At 39.3% G+C, this 21291-nt stretch overlaps 1 long non-coding RNA gene across 1 annotated transcript in view; it reads right to left on the reverse strand.

The window, feature by feature from the left end:
• LOC122154907 overlaps window positions 1–21291 on the reverse strand; it is a 121505-nt gene that overhangs the window by 17535 nt on the left and 82679 nt on the right. Inside the window, exons 3-4 of the long non-coding RNA XR_006167023.1 lie at window positions 13627–13727; window positions 2164–2233 (exon numbers count right to left, since the gene is read on the reverse strand). This is a non-coding gene — a long non-coding RNA (uncharacterized LOC122154907). The remainder of the gene's footprint in view (window positions 1–2163; window positions 2234–13626; window positions 13728–21291) is intronic.

Genomic DNA, 21291 nt, shown 5'->3' on the forward strand with positions numbered 1-21291 from the left:
AAAAAAAGACAACAGCTTATTAACTGGCCTCATTTAGGTGTCTGTTTTGAAACCTAAATGTTTGGATTCCATTTTAGCCACCAAACCCTCCCCATGGTATACATGGGTTTGAAGGTAGGCTTTAAAGCCTAGGGTTAGTTGTCAAACTTTCTAAATCCATAAAGAAGTTATTTTTCTTGGAAGGTATAGAACATGCAGTCCTAGATATTCTTGAGGAATCCTAATCGCTTTTCCATGCTTGCACAGAGTTTAGTTCCCTTGTTCATGTGCTGTAACAAAGTCTAAGAATGAAATTTGAGGTACAGGGATGCTGGCTCTAGGCAGTCTTCAAGCCTCTCTAAAAAAATACAGATTTTACAACTTAGAAAGTTCTAGGGCAAAACAGTACATTAAAATTAGTCCAAACAAATTACTACGGTAAAGATAGAGAAACACGTAAGTCTTTAACATACTATGAAATTAGCATGTCTTTTCCTCTAGCTCCACATTACAACCGCTTTTTGCAATCTGAACTTCTGGTTTACACACACAACTATGCTATTATCTTAGAAAAGAGAAGCTGTTTTAACTGATAACAGCATTTCTAAAATAGCCAATTTAAAGAAAAATAAATAAGCTTAGTAGTTATAACAGAAGGGAGAAGAGGGTACATTTTAACACTGCTGTTATTGAAAATCCTGGCACAGACGGAGTGCATAAAAAATACATCTTGGTAAAGGTCTGAATAAAAATTTTGCTAGCACACAGCTGCTTTTTTTTTTTTTTTTTGTTTACTGTCATACAGGTCTTTTGAGCACAAATGAGATGCCAGAACTGCATCTACTTGTCTGCCAGTATAAAGTGGAAGTCTTTCTACATTGCAAGTTCTTCCATGGGCACATACTACTATTGTCTTGCTCTCAAAACAAAATAGAAAAAGTAAGGAAAGGCACACACAGTTAAAAGCAGAGATCGCATTTGAAATAAAAAGAAGTACTCAAATACCATTCTTCTTTCTGACTCTATCAGTACACAAGTTCTTCACCTTTAGAAGTAGTTAATAAGCAAGTTTAGCTGTAATTCTACTTAGAGAGAATATAGCCCTTTTCATTTCCCATTTTCTCAGGAACAGACGCAACAGTTGTCAGTTACTTTAGTCACAAATCAAAGTCTCTTTTATAGCTAATACACTGGACTTAAAAACTCCCTCTCTTGGCTCCTTCCTAATGGGGAGCTGAACACACTTCTCTGACTCTTTCCTGCCTTTTCTGCATGTTCAGCCACGGGATGCCAGCCCATCCTTCTCCACTGTCAATATGCAATTGCAGCTTTATTTTGGAAGACAGACAACCAGCAAATACGTACATCAGCTTGATATAACTTAAGAGACATAAGAGAATTATTGAAAACACTAGATATTTACCTAGCGACAGGTTATAAGCACCTAGTTTATAAATGATAATTATAACGTGTTCTGTTATAAATTAATATTATTAAAACTGAGTATGTTTTTTCAACCATATGACCACTCTGTTATGTTCAGACAGGGCACATACTGTACAGGTTTCGCTTGCTAATCAACAACCGACCACAACTGCATCCCACCAGATGAAATCTACTTAATCGCAGGAACGGAGCTTCATCACTTCCACTGGAAATTTATAATTCAGGGTGGTTGACCGGAGAAACTGGTCCCATCTGAAAGGCTGCAAGTGGGAGCAACTCAAGCCTGTCAGTGGGGGCTGTTGATAGTTAAGCACATTGCACTGTACAGAAGCTTGGAAAATAAAGACAGACAACTTGCCTAAGATGTTAGTGCTTATTGAGCAGCGATAGTTGGCAGCCCTGCTATCTTCCACTGGAAAGTGGTATTATCTCCTCCATCATCTTGCACTTCACCAGCAGCTCACAGCATGTAAGAAGACCCAGGCTCTAGTATAGTACAGTATTGCACTGGAGAACTACCCTTGTGCCGAGTAGGAGATGTAGGCCACAGAAGTGGTTTCACATAAGGAACAAAAGATAAACTTAGACATAATCTTTAACTCTTCCTCTGTATAATTTACTTTAGAATGGAAAGCAGAGATTAAGGTGCAAGGCTGGGAATAGAAGCAAGTGCTTTTGAGACCCAAAGGTTACTCTAAGTTTGGATGGAGTCATCCACTGGCAAACCATTCTACATACCTTAGCGGGATGGGGATCAGAATTAGTTTCTCAAAGGGCAGACTCTTCGGTGGGGCCACACCACACTGATCTGGAAATGGAGGAAGGATTGAGCTCGGCAAATTGGAAAGAATACCATTTTCAGTTGCTTGTTTTTGTGTTCTGCCCCGCCCCTCCTTTCCCATAGATATGTCTTCAAGACAATTAATTCTAAACTAGCATAAGCCTTTTTCCCCCTCCCTAAAGCACCACGTCAGTTGTCTAAGTTCCAAAATCCTTCTTTCAGGGAAAATAGAAGTGATTTCCATTTGCCTAAGTATATTTATGACTAAAAGTTTTGTTGTACTTTTTCATGGATTTAAGTAATAGGACTCAGCATCCTTACTAAGGCAGAAAAGGACAGGGTGTAGTTAAGTGACACGAGCAGGCACACACAAGCATCCCCTCACCGTTCTACAATATGCATCTGATTCCGCCATATGCGTCTCTGCTGTTCTAACACAGAGATTATCTTCAGAGACCAAAATGTACAACTGTTTGCGCAGCAACAATATACACAGATTATTTTTAGTTCAGACATGTGGCACTACTCACTGTGCAGCTGCTTTCATGCATTAATGCATTGTGATACAAAACCCTAACTGCAAGAACCCAAATTAATTGCAAGCAATGAGACATTTTGGACTGAAACCCCCTTTTGGCTACATTGGAATCAAGTTGTTGACTTTTCAAGCTAAAAGAGATATGAATCATGGAAAATATTTCATTCTTAACCCCTCAAAGTACCCAATATTCCTGAACTAATGCAAAATGCAGTTATGTGTTGGCTTAGAAATTACAACTTCTCTGCCAAAGGTTAATTTAGACTATTCATCCAAGATTAGTTGCAAGTTTTTAAAACTGTAAATAAATTCTTGTTCCTAAACAGCACAGGTTTTCAAAGCAGGGAGTATAACCCACAGCCTATAAAAGGAAAAGATTTAAAGCAGAAATGGGACATTTGACTTCTGCATATTTGGAACATTTAATCACCCTCTTGGTTATATGGAATAAGTTAGACTGGCAGCTCTTTCTTCAGCTCCCTAGTGAAAGTACGTTTCTTTAATAGAGCCTTAATGCGCTGTAGGATGATTTAGAGTCTAGTTCTGCATCTTTCACAGACAACAGTAGAACTCCTCTTTGTTTCAGGAGGGAAGAGGCCCAAGGATTGTAAATGCCTGAAGGTATGGACCGTAACTTTTCTCCTGTTTGAACAACAGTGTGCGCATCATTTCACATGCACATTACAAGATATTAATGTACATATAAACCCATTAATATTAGAATTAGTAGGATGATTTTAATCTCATTCTATCAAGGAGAGTTATGCAAAATTTAAGCTGTTTTTAGCTGTAAGTGCAGGGGAAAAAAAAAGTCTAAGGTATTAAAGGATGTTCTCAGGAATTTATAGCAGTATAAGAAATGCAGCTGGGGAGGCAAAGTACTTTGAGACCTAGGTCTCAGACAAGATTTGGCAGATTTGGCTGTGACACTTCAAAACACTGATGCTGTCGAGTCACCTCATACTGCTCCTTTGCTGCAGACAATTGTCCACATCACATGAACATCCTGAGTCTGCCTTACACAGTATAATCTTAACACACATTTGCATTCACTGTCAGTTTCACTCAATTATTCATGCTGCCAATTACCGTACTAAAATAAGTGTGCGTGTGTTATTCTGTTGTCCTGACCTGCAGAAAAAAAAAAAAAAAAAAAGGATAAATCAGGTCCCTGAACTCTCAAAACAGCCACACCCCTATCCACCAGAGAATCCTGTGTAGTTTCATCTCATTTTCACATTTCTTTTCCATCTCTGAAATTTCTGTGGGCACATGTGAGAGCACAATATTTTAAACCCATTTAGATTGTAAGCAAATGTGGTTTTGACAGATTCACCTCTGACTCAAGCAGTCTGAGGCTTCTTATTTATGGTTAAAATGTAAGTTTAACATTAGAAACAATATAATATTTAACATCATTTTTGATGTCAGTAGGGCAAATTCAAAGTTGAGGATGGCAAGTATTATGAGACAGGTGAATCACGGCTAGGTGAGCACCCAGACTCACAGGTAATAAATGATCTACATTGCCATTCAGTATGTGTACCACTGTGCTGTTGCTGCCAGCACATCCTTGGACTTAAATGCTTTTCCAGTCAAAGAGTTCGGAGAGACCTGTGTCTCCCCTCAAAATGGTGGCTTACCTGCAGTGTGTCCTGGTTTGGGCTGAAATAGAGTTAATATTCCCTTTCAGGGACTAGATGAGTGCTGTGTTTTGGATTTAGCTTTGGGTTTGGTATGGGAAGAATGCTGGTAGCACACTGGTGTTTTCAGCTGCTGCCGAGACTTCAAGGACTCTCCGACTGCCCGTGTCCTGCCCGTGCGCCAGGGCACAGGGAGCAGGGAGGGAGCACGGCCACAGCACCTGACCCAAACTGGCCAGTGAAATATTCCATATCATGGAATGTCATGCTCACTGTATAGAGGATGGGTGGCTGGGAAGGGGCTCTCTCTCTCTCTCTCTCTCTCACTTCCAGGATTGCGATTGTGGGATCTTGGTATCTCGGGGTCGCCGGCCGGGAACGGGCTGGGGGTTGGTCAGCGGGTGGGGAGCAGTTACGCTGTACATCGCCTGGTTTGTATATTTCTTTTGTTTTCCCCCCATCATCGTTATTGTTCTCGTTTTATTGCCATTATTAAACTGTTCCTATCTCAGCCTGCGAGTCTCCCCTCCCCCCTCTGATCCCCTCCCCCATTCCCAGGTGGGGGGGGAAGGGAGGGTGACCACCTGCGGGGGTTGGCTGCCCACCAGGCCCAAACCACAACACAGTGTTACACACAGTTGAGATCTTCAAGACTCAGGCGCTACGTTGCACGCAGTTAGGAGCACGTTTACAGCCTCAGAAGCCCCTCGGGCAGTCACTGTGCTTCCTGTCACATCATTCGACCTCACTGACCAGGAGCGAGGGTCTCATTTTTAGCTCAGGCGGATAATGCCTCTGGTCTGTCACAGCTGGCCTTCAGTCAGTAATGCCTTGGTGAACGTACAGTCAGAACATTCCAACCGATCAGCTCATCACACAGTGCCCTGCAGAGCAGGGAAAGCTGGTGTCTCCCTAGCAGAACTCCTCCAGTCCACACACCTATCTGTCCAGCTTCCAAAGACTTACCCTGCTTGACAAAAGAAGCACAAAATGTTAATACATCTGGTGGAGAGCCTGATGCCAGACTACTGTTTTCTTGAAAGTGCCTGTCAGCGATGGCCTTTTCTGAGTCCGTTTCTCAGTAGACATTGACTAACAGTCAAAAACATCCCAAAAATAAGCAGCTCTCAAGGAGTTCAGTTCAGGGGAGCAACAGACACCTTTTTTTTTTTTTGTTGTTCCCTCAAGCAGCCATAATTTTTCATCTCAGAGCCAAATCAAAGCTGTCTGTAGAAGAACACATTTCTGTCCCAGCAGCTGTAAATCAGAAGCCGGAGTGGAATTTTTCAATAGTTTGCATCCAACCTGCAATAAGATTCTGGAATTCTGCTTCCTGATCATGCAGAAGAAACAGTCTGTTGGTGGGAAAGCTAGCTGGCCTAGGCTACTTAGCGAGGATCTTTTGATCTTCTTGTTCTCTGGGCCAGGTGCCCTCCCGTTCTTCCCGAGTATCACTGCCTGTGACAGCGTCATCTATAGCACTGCTTAGCCACAGCCTCTTCCTTATACCGTTCAGAATTAGAACAGCCTGTTTCAGTTGGAAGGGACCTACAACAGTCATCCAGTCCAACTGCCTGACCAATTCAGGGCTGACCAAACGTTAAAGCATGTTATTAAGTGCATTGTCCAAACGCCTCTTAAACACTGACCGGCTTGAGGCACCGACCACCTCTCTAGGTGGCCTGTGCTCCAGTGTTCTGTCACCTTCTCGGTAAAGAAATGCTTCCCAACGTCCAGTCTGAACCTCCCCTGGTTCATCTTCGAACCATTCCCACGTTTCCTATCACTGGATTCCAGCGAGAAGAGCTCAGCACCACCCTCTCCCCTTCTCCTCAGGAAGCTGCAGAGAGCAACGAGGTCTCTCAGCTTTACTACAGCACTTTTTCACTCCTAGCACGCCCTGTGATAGAAATACTGTAATTATACAGCACACAGAAGTAGCCCTACTTTCTCTTTCCGAATTCAATAATTTCGTGATGTTACAAGATCACCCGCAGGGCTGGCAGTAGTGGTAAAGGTAGAGAAGTTCTAATGCTGAACTCACTTGAGCTTTGACAGGATCAATATCAGCTGTTGGCCTCTCAGTTGCTCTAGTTTACGTATCAGTGAAACCTTGCGCTAATACACGAGCTAGTGCTGGCCCTACGTGAGATCTTCTACTACTTTCACTGCAAGTCATTTCTAGTCAGGCTCTACAGAAAGGTTTGGGTTTGGTTTTATTTTTTTTTTTGTATTTCCTTTTATACATTTTAGCCATTTTCACTCACTGCAATGGTTTAGCTTCTAAGCTGAAACAGTACGTGGCTACCAGGCAGAATAATCATAGGAATGTGAGCTTGATGGGAGTCCCTGAGGTCAACTACTACTTTAGCTGACTGCAAAACTCATGAGATAAGATTTTTGCTGGGCTAGTGAAGAGTTCCCTGTAACTTCATGTTACTATCCTAATTGCTTTGGCAAAATCCTCCAGCCAAACGGATGCAAGGGGAGAAAAGGAAAGCGCTGCATTTCCAGTACTGACTCCTTACAAATCTTCTTATCCTAGGAAAATGTCCTTTTTTCTACTGTTGTTACTGTTACTATATTCTGTAAGCTCTCACTAATACTAGTGAAAATGGGCTTTGAGCTGCCCTCAAGCATGCTTATTCTCATTTCATAGCACACACTGAAGTTATGTTCGGATAGTTATTTGGTTAGCTGTGTTTTGTGCCGAACATACAGTCAGTACAAGAGACCTGGTAGTCTAATCTGTAATACCGCTTTAGAATGGGAAACTGTACAAAACCCCTTTTCTCTCTTTCTTTTACACATATGATGGGACTATTTTACTGGGATGGTATCCTCCTTTCTCCTTTTGTATGGAAAAAAAAAAAAAAAAGTGCTGTTGAACATTTTCAGACATTTCTTTACCTTAAAATCCTCAGTGCATTTAACAATTAAGCAGCTGTCCTCGCAGTTACCTTGTGATCTCTCCAATAGCACGTGCCCATCTTCTGCTATTTATATAGAAACAATTAGCGGTAGCAGTTGTGTGCTTTAGATCTTGTTTTATCCCATGCTTATTTTCCTTACCTCTGGGCTATATAATTTAAGGCAGCAGTATTTCTCCAATCTTATTCCCCTCTAAACAAATGTGAGATCTTAAATTAGAAGTACTGTGATAATGTAAACCATAATGAAGAAGCAGGGATCACAAGGAGAACTTAACAGTTGAATAATCTGATTTGTCAGCAGTACTTTGGTACATCCAGGATGTCCTAAAGCACAGAGGATATTAAAATACAGACACAACTACATTAAATGACGTAAAACTCATTAGCAAAAGGAATTTTCAGGACCAATTATTGTGTGAGCGTTGCCTAAATGTGCACTAAATAATTCCACAGTTAAATTTGTGCTTAATTCGAGTCAGCTAAAGAGGCTTAGGACCGGCCTTATACACAGCATGCTTAGTCACATCTTCTGTAGTAATTATTTTTGCCAACTTTTAACTTACTTGCATGATGTTGCATAGCAACAGGTTATTCTGTTGTTTTAATTTTTAACTAGATAAAAGTAGTCCACTCTCTCACATTTATGATTAAAAAGCCTTTTATCTTATGATCATCCATTTATTAAGAACAGAATAAAACATTTTTCTAAACTTGTGTTATCTACATATTTCCTTTTGCTGAACAACTGTTCCTCTACAGATCTGCAAAACGCTTTGTGACTTAGAAATACTAAGTATTAGGTCACCATGATTGAACCATATTAAGCAGGCTTCAGGTGTGACTGAATTGCTAAGCGTAAGAGCAAAAGTCTAGTGCAGTTTTTGGACTCTACACATATTTATTTTCATTTCTATAAGTGGCTAAAGGTATACAGCTTCTCAAATGAACTCTGCTCATAAGGCTTTTCCCTCAGTGCTGCCATTTAGGTTACATCACTTATTTCCTACTTATTAGCAAGCTTCAACAATCGCTTACCTTCCTGGATGCTTCGTTATCCATTCATTCTCTTCAATTAACAGATTTCAGGCACTATTACTAGCAATATTTTTCTTTGGGCTACGCATCCAGCAGCCAAGTCCTACAGCTATTCTGATCCACTCCAGATACAAAGCGTACTCTATAGAATGGAAAGCACCAGGATTCAAGAAAACCTTATTCCCCGCTATGTCCAGACTCATTAAAAGTGGTTAAAGTTGCAGCTCCAACACAAAAACCTGTCCTGAGCAATTCTGGACAGGTAGCTAGGCTCCAGGGAGGGAAGCAAGGGCATGAGCAAACTACTTCAGAGACTGCAGTGCTTATATTTAACAAGTTGAGCAAGAACTGGCTACTGCTAGTAAAGATCTTTGATATCTATTGTACATTTATTTAAATGCAGATTTAGACATTTTCTTCTACTACCTTCTTTCCAGAAACAAATGTAATTGTGCAGACTATAGGAAATGGTCTGGCATATGCAATAAGATGCAGAAAAAACTACCTCATACGTCTCAACCTTGCAGATCCTCATCCTCAACTTACACATATTGATGGCAGTACGTTATATTACCGAACTGATAAAAATAGGCACTGGGATAGTATATGATGTAACCGCATTTTACTCAGAATATGAGAGAGGCAGACTTTACAAATGAAGCTGTTGCTTCAGACTTGGGAAAAATGACTTTGCCAGCTTCTCTTCTGATACAAGGCCTAAGGGCCTAAGATTAAAAACTCAGGTTTTGTATATTAGCTTGAGGAAGTGGTAGTTTATGCTCAGAACTATGCAGTAGTACTGCAACCCACCAGTTTTAATCTTACTTTAATTTTTTTAACATTAGAGATATCAAAGAAATGCTCTGTGCTTGGGTTTTTGAAGGACCCATGAGAACTCACTCTGTAGCATCCTGCAGCAATATGTATCATCACCAACATTTTCTCTTGTGTTCAGAATGTCTGGTAAATATATTTTCCTTGCTCATACTTGGATTCTTGAGCACTACTAGGGTTATCCCTACTGATAAAAGATCAGAATCTTACAGTACAGTATGAAGATATGTGAAAAGTATCAGCTCTTCTAAAGCAACCATATTCTCTTTAGAACTTGTCATACTGCAAATCCAAAGATATGATACAGCATGCTCAAATCCATCCAAAACGTCCTCTCCAAAGAGCAACCTGATACAGAGGTGGCTACACAGCCACCCCTCAGACTGCTATCCTACATGGCTGCAACAATTAGCAGCTGCTGCACACGTGGAGCCTGCATTTCTCACCCTTATATAACCTTAATTACTCTTTCATTTCTATGCTTAATAACATGGGTCTTGGCACAATGTGGTGATGATTTAGCTAGCCCTATGCAGTTATATTCAGTAACACAGAATATGGTCTGTGATCCAAAGCGAGGATTTTGCCAGTTCTCATTATCACTAAAATTTTGTGCTTTACAATGTTGTATGGGACCTGAAATATTGCTAAAGTCCTTTATACTCCCTCATCCCACAGGGAAGTTTCCTTGTACTAGGCATATGATTTTTTTTTTTTTTTTTTATTTGCAAAGCAAGCATGAGGCTGTTCTCATGAGAGAGGGCATTTTCAAAAATTATGTTCTTCATTCACTGAAAATTGCCTTAGAGTCATATAAACAAAAAGGGATCCTTCCCTTTCCCACCCTTTCCAGTTGCTACTTTAGCAGGTCAACGCACAGCATTTTGGAACACGCTTCTCGGGGCCAGAAGCGGAGGAGAGAAAATGAGCTGATTTTGCCAATCATTCTTCAGGAACTGGAGACATTTTTAGCCTTTAGTGAGATGTCAGGTGACGGTCAATATGCTTTAACCATAATCCTGGAAGTTTTACACAACAGACTCCAAGCTTGTTGGCATTTTTGAAATGCGATGATGTCGTCAATTGTTCTCCCTTCACTGCTGAGATTTTTTTTCCAAGAGGCTGATTTGACTGCCCTGTTCTTCCATAACTCATACTCCTCTCCAGCAACAGAATTGCTATTGCAGTGACCCCAAGGACCATGAAGTGTGGTCCATCCACTTGAGAGGTGGAGAAAAGGAATCTTGCACCTTTGAAACTTGCCCTTTTCCTTCCTCAGTTCCAGGGTCTCTCTAGCTCTTTACAGTTTTATGAACTACTTGTAGCAGAGACCATTAAAAAAGGTCTCTTTCTTCCCCGTGCGTCTTTTTGAAACAAAATCTAACTGGGTTTCCAATTTGACAACTTCAGAACTGTTGTGAAATCGCCAATACAATTTCATTTTCTGGGAAAGTAAATGAAAAATCCTCCAAATTTTCAACTTGATAAAGTCAAATAGAGCAGATGCATCATATGGAGACAACAAATAAGCCCAGATTCACACGGCAAACTGGCAACAAATTCCCCTTATTACTTAGCGTCCATGTTTTGGGGGGTATTTTTTATTATTTTAAATACTTTTTGTACTAACTCTTTTTGATTCCAAGGACTTCCAGACTGTCATACCATCTTCTTTCGCTATTCTGTTTCTAGTTACCTTTGCAATTACATTCTCTTCAGGGATTTTCTCCAACTTCACTACCAAGTTTCCTGACTGTAAAAGATGCCTTCACCTTTCTTCTGCTGTGCAGAGCTTATGACATCCTTTCATTTCTTGATGTTTCTGTCTAAAAACAGATTTTAGTGCATTTTCTCCAGCAACTTATTCAGTTCCCACATAGTCAAGGTGAGGACTGCATTTATTAAAAATACACTTGAAAAGAAGTAAAGAGAAATATATAGAGATAAAAAGGGAAGGGCTGAACTGTTTGAGACTACAGAGTTTGAAGTCCTGACTTTAAACAGTACTGACAGACTTAGCGTAGCCTGTAGTTCCTACAGTACTGACAGACTTAGCATGCAGATCGACAGCAGTTTTAAAAGAAGAATGTATGCCAGCAGAGCACAAAGAATAGATAAGGGGCTGAGAGGATAGCTCTACAATGTCAGTCACTGACAAAGCATTAGAAAAGCCAGATGGCACAGCAGAAGCAGCACTGCTGGGCTGACCACCACCAAAAAGCAACTCAGTTTCAAAACCGGTCAGAAACGCAAAGCCTGCTCTTGGCAGCATCTATCCCCCGAGGAAGTCCCTCAAAGCTCTCGTGCCAGGATCCCACACCGGGATGCATAGATTTCTCCATACTGTCTGTCTTGTGAAAACCAGACTACCTAATCGGAGCAGTTCAAAACTCAACATCTCAAATCCCGTATCATAAATACTAATTGAACTCTAGTGTCCCGATGTATAGTGATATCTTAACTAAAGATCCTTGAAACCCTTATTTTCACTCACACTAGTGATTCTCCTCAAATTTATCAATGGAGAACATGGGAGCAGTCCCCCACCAGCTTCAACAGAAAGAGGTCTCAATTTCAGGTCAAGAACTAGCTTTGAACCTTCCTGTCAGTCACTTCCCAAAGAGTTTACAATTATATAGATTCAGCCTTTCAATAGTCATCCACATTTGCAGTTTACCTTTTGGGAATTATTTTCTTACCACGTAACATAAGTGAAAATCCAGATTGCGGTAACGTGAATATTTCAAAACTTCAGAAGAGGGAGGGAGCCAAATGCATGCATGTCTTGAAAAGATACATCTAACATTTTCCAATAGAATTGAAGCACACAATGAGTACGCCCTAATGTGTCTGTCAGGAGCCTTCAATAAATTTTACCACTTAATCTGTGTCAGACTGCACATACAGTTTCCCTTGCTGCAAACATTATTCTTAAACAGATGTCAAGGCTCAGGTCCTCAGCAGATGCTAGGCACCTGCTTCTGTCTCACGGGACCTGATTCTACCATGCAAGCATCAAAGACCTTCAGGAAGACCAGAGCACTTCCAAGATGACATCTAACCAGAAAGGAACTGATCAGGTACTGCTAGTGCCCCACAGTTCAGGCTACCTTGAACCCCCTTTCAGGCTGCATCTGTGAATCTCATCTGAACCTTCACAAGTGAGGTGTTCCTCTGCCTGTCTTACTGGTGATATTCCTCATACCCAAACATATCACTCCTGGCTGTTACCGTCTCTTTGAGGAGACTCCAAAGAATGCATACAGTCAGGTACTTAAGACACTACCTGGAATACGATACGCCTAGGCTCAGTTCTCTATTCCACATAGATCTAGATTGCCACTGCAGAGAAGAGATTTACCAACTTAGAAAATTTTTTTTTTTTTTTTTTTTTTGGCATACAGACTGACTTAGTGAACAACTGCTATGGTCAGAGACGTGGAAACAAGAGAGCCATGGGGATATGCAAAGGCGAGTGATACCATTTTCACCAGATGCATGGCCTTAAGACTCCCTTCAGCACTATGTTCTTATGTAACTGTACAAAATATCGTTTATACGCAAATGCAGTTGTAAAATCTTGTTCCTTTCTCCCCCGCACACCTTATTTTTGGCATTTCTTAATACTGAGTACCTGATGCCCAAAAGACCTGACATTAATATAATTTTTTGTGTATACAACCTTGGTCCTGCAGGCTACTTTCAGCAGAAAAATCCTGCATCCCTATAAAACCTTACAGAGCAATTATTTAGACTGCCTGCAAAACATGCTCCAGTACACCTTCATGATGAAGGATGAGCTACCAAGTTAATATTTCAAGCATTGTTGCTATGGGATGTCATCCTTTTTTAATGCCGCATCAGTATGTCTCTATGAATTTCAGTGTCGTGCTTACCTATACCACGAGCAGAGCTGTCTCATTTTTATTAGCATAGAGTTATCAGACTAAAGGAAGCATAGATCAATAGCTAGATCATATACTTGAATATATCCAACTATTTGCCAAATCCTGTTGACACAATTCTGCACGGATGAGATTGAACTACGGAGTCTCACATTGTCATTTTGTACAAAACCACTCATATAGAGAGAACATAATGGCAGTAAAATCAGAATGTTTATAAATGAACATAAGACTTGAGCTACTTCCATGTTTCTACAAAATTGGAATCCAAAACTTTAAAGATGATAGATTTTTCACCATAGAAATATTTTCCTTCCCTCCAAGAAACGAAGGGAGCTTTTCAGTTGGGTTGCTTGCAGCAGCTTATCTCTAAGCCTCTTCCAGGTTTCCTGGAAACTTAACCGTCCAGTTGGTCACATCTCCAGAAAAAGGTTTAACTTTTCTAACGATGAGTGAAGATGAACAATTCTGATGCAGTATCGCCCCAGACAACCCTAGTTTTAAGCCAATTTAAAAAGCAGGAAACACTTACGATGGCCACCACCTCTGCACTCCTTGGTTGCTTGCCAGGAACAGGTCAGCACAGCTACAGCATGTTCTCTCAGAAACCCAGTTTCTTTCTGCTGATTCCACCTAAGAAATAAAAACAATTAAAAAAATTAATAGAAAAAAGCTTTGTGTTCAGATACTGTGAGGTCTACTTTATGTGGCAGTGTAATATCAAAGGAAGATGCAAGTTTGCGTACTTAGCTTTGTTTCAATACAAATGAATGTAAACCTTTCTGGTGACCTCATGCACTTAAACTAAGTTTTTACTGAAACTTGTAGCTATGTCCTGTGCATAAAGAGCTGTTCTGATAAGAAAACTATGTTAGACACTCTTCTAATCTGATTAATAGTTTAGGGTCACCCCAAAGAGATGGGCATGCAATGTTTTCTAACACTTATCTGTTTACTTCAAATTGTTTACCATAAGTGTTGTCTATTTTTAAATAGTTTCACTGTAGAGCATAATTATGAAAGCAATGCTTACAATAAAAGATTATTCTTACCCTCAAATATAACTGATGCCCAAAGCGTGCCTTGAAGAAGAAAATTGCAAGACCGGAAGGAATACAAGTCAAAATCTAGTGTAAACGTTAATGTGCTCAAGTACTTAAAATTTAGCATAAACTGAATTAAAAGATGTAGCTTAGTTTCTAGGCCACAAGTCCGGATAGTTGTGTGTTGCTTTTACACATTAAACGTTCTTAGAAAAGAAATAAGGATTTTACTCCGTGCATCCCATTTCTCTTCACTTGTCAGATTAACTCACAGATCAGACTGGGATGATACATGCAGAATTTTCCAGGCCTAATATTTGCCAAAATATTAGTTGTATAGACTTTAACTGTCAAAAAAACAGAATCAGGATGTATAGTGTGCATACTCTTGGCACCTTAGCAATCTAAGAGTTAAAAAAATTTAAAAAAGCTGGTAAGTAACTGAGGGAGAAAGAAACCAATTATGACTGTTTTTTCAAGGCAAGAACTTCTAAATCAGCTCTGCTTTTTAACACAGTCCTATGAATATGCAATATCCAATCTGGAACAAGACAAACATTTCTCAAAAAGGAACACAAGTAGACAACCGTTTAGGTACAGTCAGAAAATCTATTTTAGCTGTTCCAAAGCAAGCTTTATAGTCTGCTTTCTCCATTGAACCCCATCAGATCACCATTTTCTTTTTTTCTCAATTTAAATTATCTTTAGTTTAGTTTACTTTCCTTCAGTTAAAATAAAAGATTGCCAAAGAAAATTTATGATGTTATGTAGGTTTTATAGGCTGTGGAGAAATTCTAAGGTATTCTCCTGAGAAGAAATCTTTTCAAAACTAAACAGTAGACAGTATTCAATACTTTCCAGGTCCATATTTTGCTAATCCTCGATAAAACCAGATAAAATTAATAATGAAGAGAAGAAAGACTGATAGAACGATGGTTTTATATATAATGTATTTAAAAAAAAAAAAAAAAAAAGAAAAAGAAGTCTTACACGACTTGGCACAGTGAGAACTCCTTCGATGCAGCTGTATGTATAAAGTTCAAGAGCTCTACATTCATACTTATCAGGGCAGAGTGGGCTGGCAGCTGCAGCAACCACTAGCCTGGATAATTTATTGAATGCAAGAACTAAACAAACCACTATGAATTTGAAAAAAGGAAAATCCAGAATAGATACTGTACTGCACAGACCTACAAAAGATTCACTAGAGAGTACTAAACTTACGATGCAAGTATTTTTCCAAGTATGTATGCTGCTCTGTGGCTCAGAATTTATCTTAAAAGCAGCAAATGTACTGTAAGTCATGACATCTCTACAGGTTGGCTACACAGAGCCCCAGATACTGACTCTTCCTACTTGGATGCACCTGAAAGAACGAACCAGGAGCAGCTGCTACCTGAGAGCATGTGGGCTCAAAGGTAATCATAATGCAGCTGCTTGAACTTCCTGACTCCATAGGAAAACCAAATTGTGCTGCTGGCAGAAATTCCCGTGTCAGGTGCATGTCTTCTGCGTCCAGAGCCAGGGCTCAGCTTTTTATTTATTGACCAGCCTCTTGCAGCTAGCACTGGTAGGTGTACACAGCTTGCTTCGTTTTAACTATTACAGCAGCTCCTGCTGCTCTGCCCTCTCACAGAAATACAGCTTCTTCTATCTTATATCGATGTAAATCTTGTAGCCCCAACTCCTACTGGATGCACAGACTCATATCCTCCCCTTTTCACGGTAAGAGTGGTGTAAAATAATTGACCTGGAGAGGGGAATCAATGTAGTGACAGAGGTGACTCTGGCCAACAAGGGAAAATTGGAATGTAATGCACACACAGAGAAAGCAGAGAGTGGATGGCACAGTCTCAGGTTGCAATTGCAGAATTATTTTCAGATATTTTCCTGAAAAAATATACAGTGTGCACATACCATGTGATGCTGTGAAGGGGGAGTATATATAATGACAGTTATATGGGAACAGTGAGCTGAGAGAAATGAGATCTAGGTGTGTAAAATTCCAGTATGTAGCTCCACTTCGCTCTATTACAACACATATTTTGAATATTCAGTCTGACAATTTACCAGCGATTCAGACTACATAGAGATATTAATATAATGTTCTGGTAGTATAAATAGTTGATATTCATAGAGAATTCAAACAAAAAATATTTTGTGTGATTACAGAAGCATTCAATCAGTTTAACATAAGGCACATAGAAGCAAACACATTCTCAAACTAACAAACTTCTCTAATCCCAACTCATTCATCAGCTTTCCCAGAGCACTTGTTTGCATTTCTAGTGTCACCAGCGATGATGACAATTAAACCACCTTCAAAGCAGGATTTCTTTAATACAATAGGACTGGAATGCAAACATGGCTGCTCAAAGTTATTTTTTCCCTCTTCCTCTCTCAGCTCGACTAGAACAAGCTCCTGATACGCAGGACAATCAGAAGTGCTATAACATTAAAACTAGGATATTTATCACTTTGAAAGATGAAGCATCCAATTATAATGGTGGGCTATAAAGGTAGAGTTGAAATTCAGGCTGCCAAAGCGGTGTAGAGGAGGTACATGTTATAGAAATAGCTTGCAGCTGAGTGCTGTACTCCCTTTGGACCTTAATAAATGCAGGCTAGAGGTGGTATAAACCTTAGAGAAGCGTTCGGTGGCAGACCGCAGGAGGCTTGCATGACAGTCCCAATGTCTGTGCCAAGAAGAAATAAATCATAATTGTCCCTTCTGGAACTCACACTTATGGATTATAGCTGTAAGGGAAGAGTCTAGAAAAATAATAGTCTGGCTAAGGCAGTATCTCTCATTTGTGGTATCAAACTGAAGCTGAAAACAAACACACACAAAAACAAAAAAACCCAACAAACAAAAAACCAAACCAAAAACAAAACAAAAAAATATTTCCTAGTTCTTGCAAATAGGATGTGAAAAACATTTTGTTGTTCTCCCTGTTGGCTTATTTTATGCCAAGTTTATTTCTGGTCACCACAAATGTCTCCTACATGGATGTATTTATGAACATCCATACCTGCATATTCAGGCTCACAAAGGAATCTCTTCTGGATAAAAATAATTTCCTCAGATCTCTATAAAAGTTATCCAACTATCCTTTTTTTTTTCTTTTTATTGTCTCATACAGTAGAATAGAACGGGGCATACTACACTTACTCTGAAGAGACCTTACTTAAAAGGCTTGGGCAAAGAACAAACTATTCATTAGCAATCCCAAACATATACAATGTATTACAAAAGCAGGTAAGCCAAGGGTATTTAAAAAAAAAAAGTCATGCTAAGGTTTTTGGATCACATCCCAGTGACTACTCTCAGACTCTGGTACTGAGCTGTAAAGCTGCTATGATGTTTTCCAATCATGTAAATTCAATCCCCTGTATTGCAAGATCTTTGTCTTCAAGTTTGCCAGCATCAAGCAGAATCCCAGTTTGGGCACAAACACTTCTTCCTCCCAACCTCCCCACTTTTGTTTTCTCCTCCTTTTCAAAAGCTCAAAGTTCTCCCATCAGGCTCCATTAGGAAAGAGGGAGACCTGAAAATGATGCTAGTTATTGATTCATGAAACAGTTGGAATTCTTCCTGGGAAAAGAATCTGCTTCCACCTCCGTAGAAATGCTAATATCCCGTGGCTGTACGAGCCATGGTCATCTGCTGTCCTCCAACAGATGTTTCACTAAGCTCTAAATAAATCATTAGCCCACAGTGAGATAAAAATGCTCTTTCCTGCATCACATGGCAGTGTTCAAATTTCAGGGTGAAGGCTTTCCACACAATTAATCATGTATTTCATGGGAGCATACATACTGAATCATATTTTATACAAGCTTATGAACAGGATTAATGCACACAGCTTACTACAGGATCGTGACTGCCTGTTGTTTGGTTTCAGTCACTGAGGAGCAGATTGGTCTTTGAAGGAAAATTTACCAGTGACTTTTTAGAATAACGGCCTAACTATGAAATCCCACATTAAGGGTATATTTTAACTGTTTCACTTTCCTGCCCAATGAAACAATCAGGAAATAGCTGAGCAAGATGAGGTTTACACATATTTCTAAGCAAGAGGAAAACTTTGAAATTATCAGGAAATATTGGTTCATTGTACATTAGAAACTTTGTAGCCATAGTAGTATTGCTACAAAGTATACTACTACAATAGTAGTATTGCTACATTGCTATAGTTATGACCATAGAAATTTATCTTTTTCATTGAGAAAGTAGCAAAATATGAAATAGGCATAGTTCTTACCAAATATTCATAACCTACGGGCACTGCAAAGCGCAGGCAGAATCCTGCACTGCTCATCTTTCAGGTGCAGGAAGATGAGTACTTCAGGATATGGCGAGAGCACAGAGAGTTTATTTTAATTCCTCTGCAGTATTAAATTTTGCTTTTGCAACAATATAAAGAGTTACAAGAATCACAAATTGCTACTTCTATTGTGTCAAAAACTGTAAAATCAGCTTTTCAAAGGGCAGAGTTTACAGGTTTTGACCCTGTTTGGTAGTACTGAATAAGACAACTGCTCACCCTCTTCTGGAACAGTGTCATGATAGGTCTGTGGTAACTATACAGTGTTTCAGACAACATCAGTAATTTTCAGGTTCATTCACTGATTTTTGCTGTACTCTGCCAGACAATTAACAGCTTATGCCATTTTCTGACCTGATCAGAAGCAAGTAGAATGAAAGAAATGTGCTTTTTAACTTTCTTACACTCTCATCTCTCACAGGGTTCAGTATTTACATTCTAATTACAAAAGAGATGCCAAAAATATGTTTCATCTTGGTGAACATTCAGGCATTTCAGTTTCTGTTTTTAGCTGTACTCAACCGTAGAAATCTTTCCCACCATCAGAAAAGATATAACAGCTTCTGGTTTAAGTGAACTGAAAAAATACTATTAAAGAAAAGAAGCTATGAATAAGATTATACCAAGATATTATTTTAAGGCAAGTTAGAAAAAGAACAAGAGTTTCAACATGTTTCTGCAAATATTTTGGCCCGTGTAAGGAATAAATATATTCTAATTGGAAAGTAAATTGCTTAACGCGCTTCTTCCTGACAGTGTTTTCTGTCAAACTGCATCAAGATTTTCTTTTGAAGGACCTTTCATAAATGGAGGCATAACAGGTTGAGCTAATCGTTGTATACTATGCTCTGTTTACTGCACTCTTGAGGAAAAAATTAAAATCTCTATCTTCACAATGATATGGAATCACCTCCTATTAATCTTGTCCTTGTAAAAGGACCCATTCCACCGATTTATGCAAATAAAGAATATAGAAGAAAAAGGTTAATTGGTATTCCACTACATTACATCAGTTTAACCTGTATATCCCTCTCATCTCAAAGAGCTTTTAAGTGCTGGTGAGGAAGGAAATTGGAAGTCTAAGCTGTATGCTTATTGCATTCTACAGACCTAGTCCTGTGCTCCATTTGGATTTCCCAAACATTTGAAATAAAATTAGTTCTATTTTTGTTCCTTATGGGACCAGGCGGTAAAACAGAATAGGAAGCAAAACCATTTAAAAAAAAAAAAAAAAAAAGTTTTGGCAGGTATATCAGATGAATGATTAAGTGCAGTCTTAGCTCAGCAATGCAGAGAAGTTAATTCCTGAAAGTTTTTGCTAGGAGGCATTGTATAGTATCTCCAAAGTACGTGGGGTGAGGTTGGGGGCTGGGGACAAGAGTGATCCAAAGAGAGTTAGGAATTAGATTCCTGAGAAACTGCAAAGAGTCATCTAGGGTTAATGAAACAAAGTAAGGGAAAACATTGCCTGTAATGAAGTCTATTGGTTATGAAACTGCCTCCAAAGGGAGTGGTGTTTGCCTTTTAAGAATATGACCAATCAAAGCACTAAAGGCTGGCTTGTAAAAGGACACAGCTGTACTAACGGGGAGTGGGACCTGACCTGGGAAGAGTTTTAACTTCTTTCATTTTTTTTATGCATAGTGCAGTATTTGTGTAAGAGTGCAAAATGTAACAAGTATTTTTACCTGTCCCTACACAACTGTCAATGTCATTCTATGCAGGTGCCAGCTGGTATCATCATTTGCATGAACAAGCTACCCATTCCATCAGTCAAATGCTTACAGTAGCTATAGACAGACTCGGTGTTCCACATGTGTTTTACTACACTGAAATGAGACCACTGTAGAAAGCTGCATTTTACACTGAGAGCCGTAAGTCACTGAACTCTAGTTTTCCCATATTTTAAATTGTTGGTCATGGATTTCTTGAACCAGTCCTAGAAATTACATTACTTACAGAAGAGGGGGGGAGTCAGGAAAAAAAAAAAAAAAAAAAAAAAAAATCAAGCCCACACTGACTAGGTGGTATTTATGTTTTTACATCCATCTAAACCAAACCAGTTTTTAGTCCAATGTACTCATAAAAGTTTCACCCACAGTTTTATCTATTTAGTTCCTTCCAAAGAAACAAAAATAAGTTCTATAAGTTCAATATATATATACACACAACTTATAAAGATATATATAAGTTCAGTATCTAGTTTATTATAGCTTACTAAAAAAAAAAATCATGATGTTAAAGAAGACATTTTGTCTCAGTCCCAAGTGATCACAGCTCAGGGCAGGGGGGAAATCCAAAAATTGTGTAGTTGCACCTCAAGACTCTGAGAGCTTCCCAAAATGGCCGCGCATACAAAAACCTACAGGTCCCAAACATACCACTGGTGACGTCAATAAAGAGTCAGGTTCAATGAAGAAATCTCAATCATTCCCATTTAATTGTGTATTTGGTTCTCTATTTCAACTTCTTCAATTCCAGCTACCTTTCTACATAATGTTTGGAAGGAGTTCTCATTCTCCACCCTCACTCTCATACATATTATGTTACTGGTTTGCATCTGAAGTTTAAAAAAATCAGTGGTCTGCTAAAACAATGTGGAAAAAACATCTGGTTCTAGAATCAGATTTAGGCTCTCCACACCTCAGCCACACAAATTGTGATGATTTGCAACCAGAGCCTCAGAAATCAAGTCTTGTCTAATTGAAACATTTGGTATGAGGACATGATGTTTCTTTATAGGCTGCTAGAACACAATTTAAAGAAATGTTCCTGGCCTCGTTTCCAAAGAATTACAGCTGACCTTGTGGCTGTGCCATGATTGTC

Source organism: Tyto alba, unplaced genomic scaffold, assembly GCF_018691265.1.
Source record: "Tyto alba isolate M040663 unplaced genomic scaffold, T.alba_DEE_v4.0 Super-Scaffold_6, whole genome shotgun sequence".
NCBI lineage: Eukaryota > Metazoa > Chordata > Aves > Strigiformes > Tytonidae > Tyto > Tyto alba.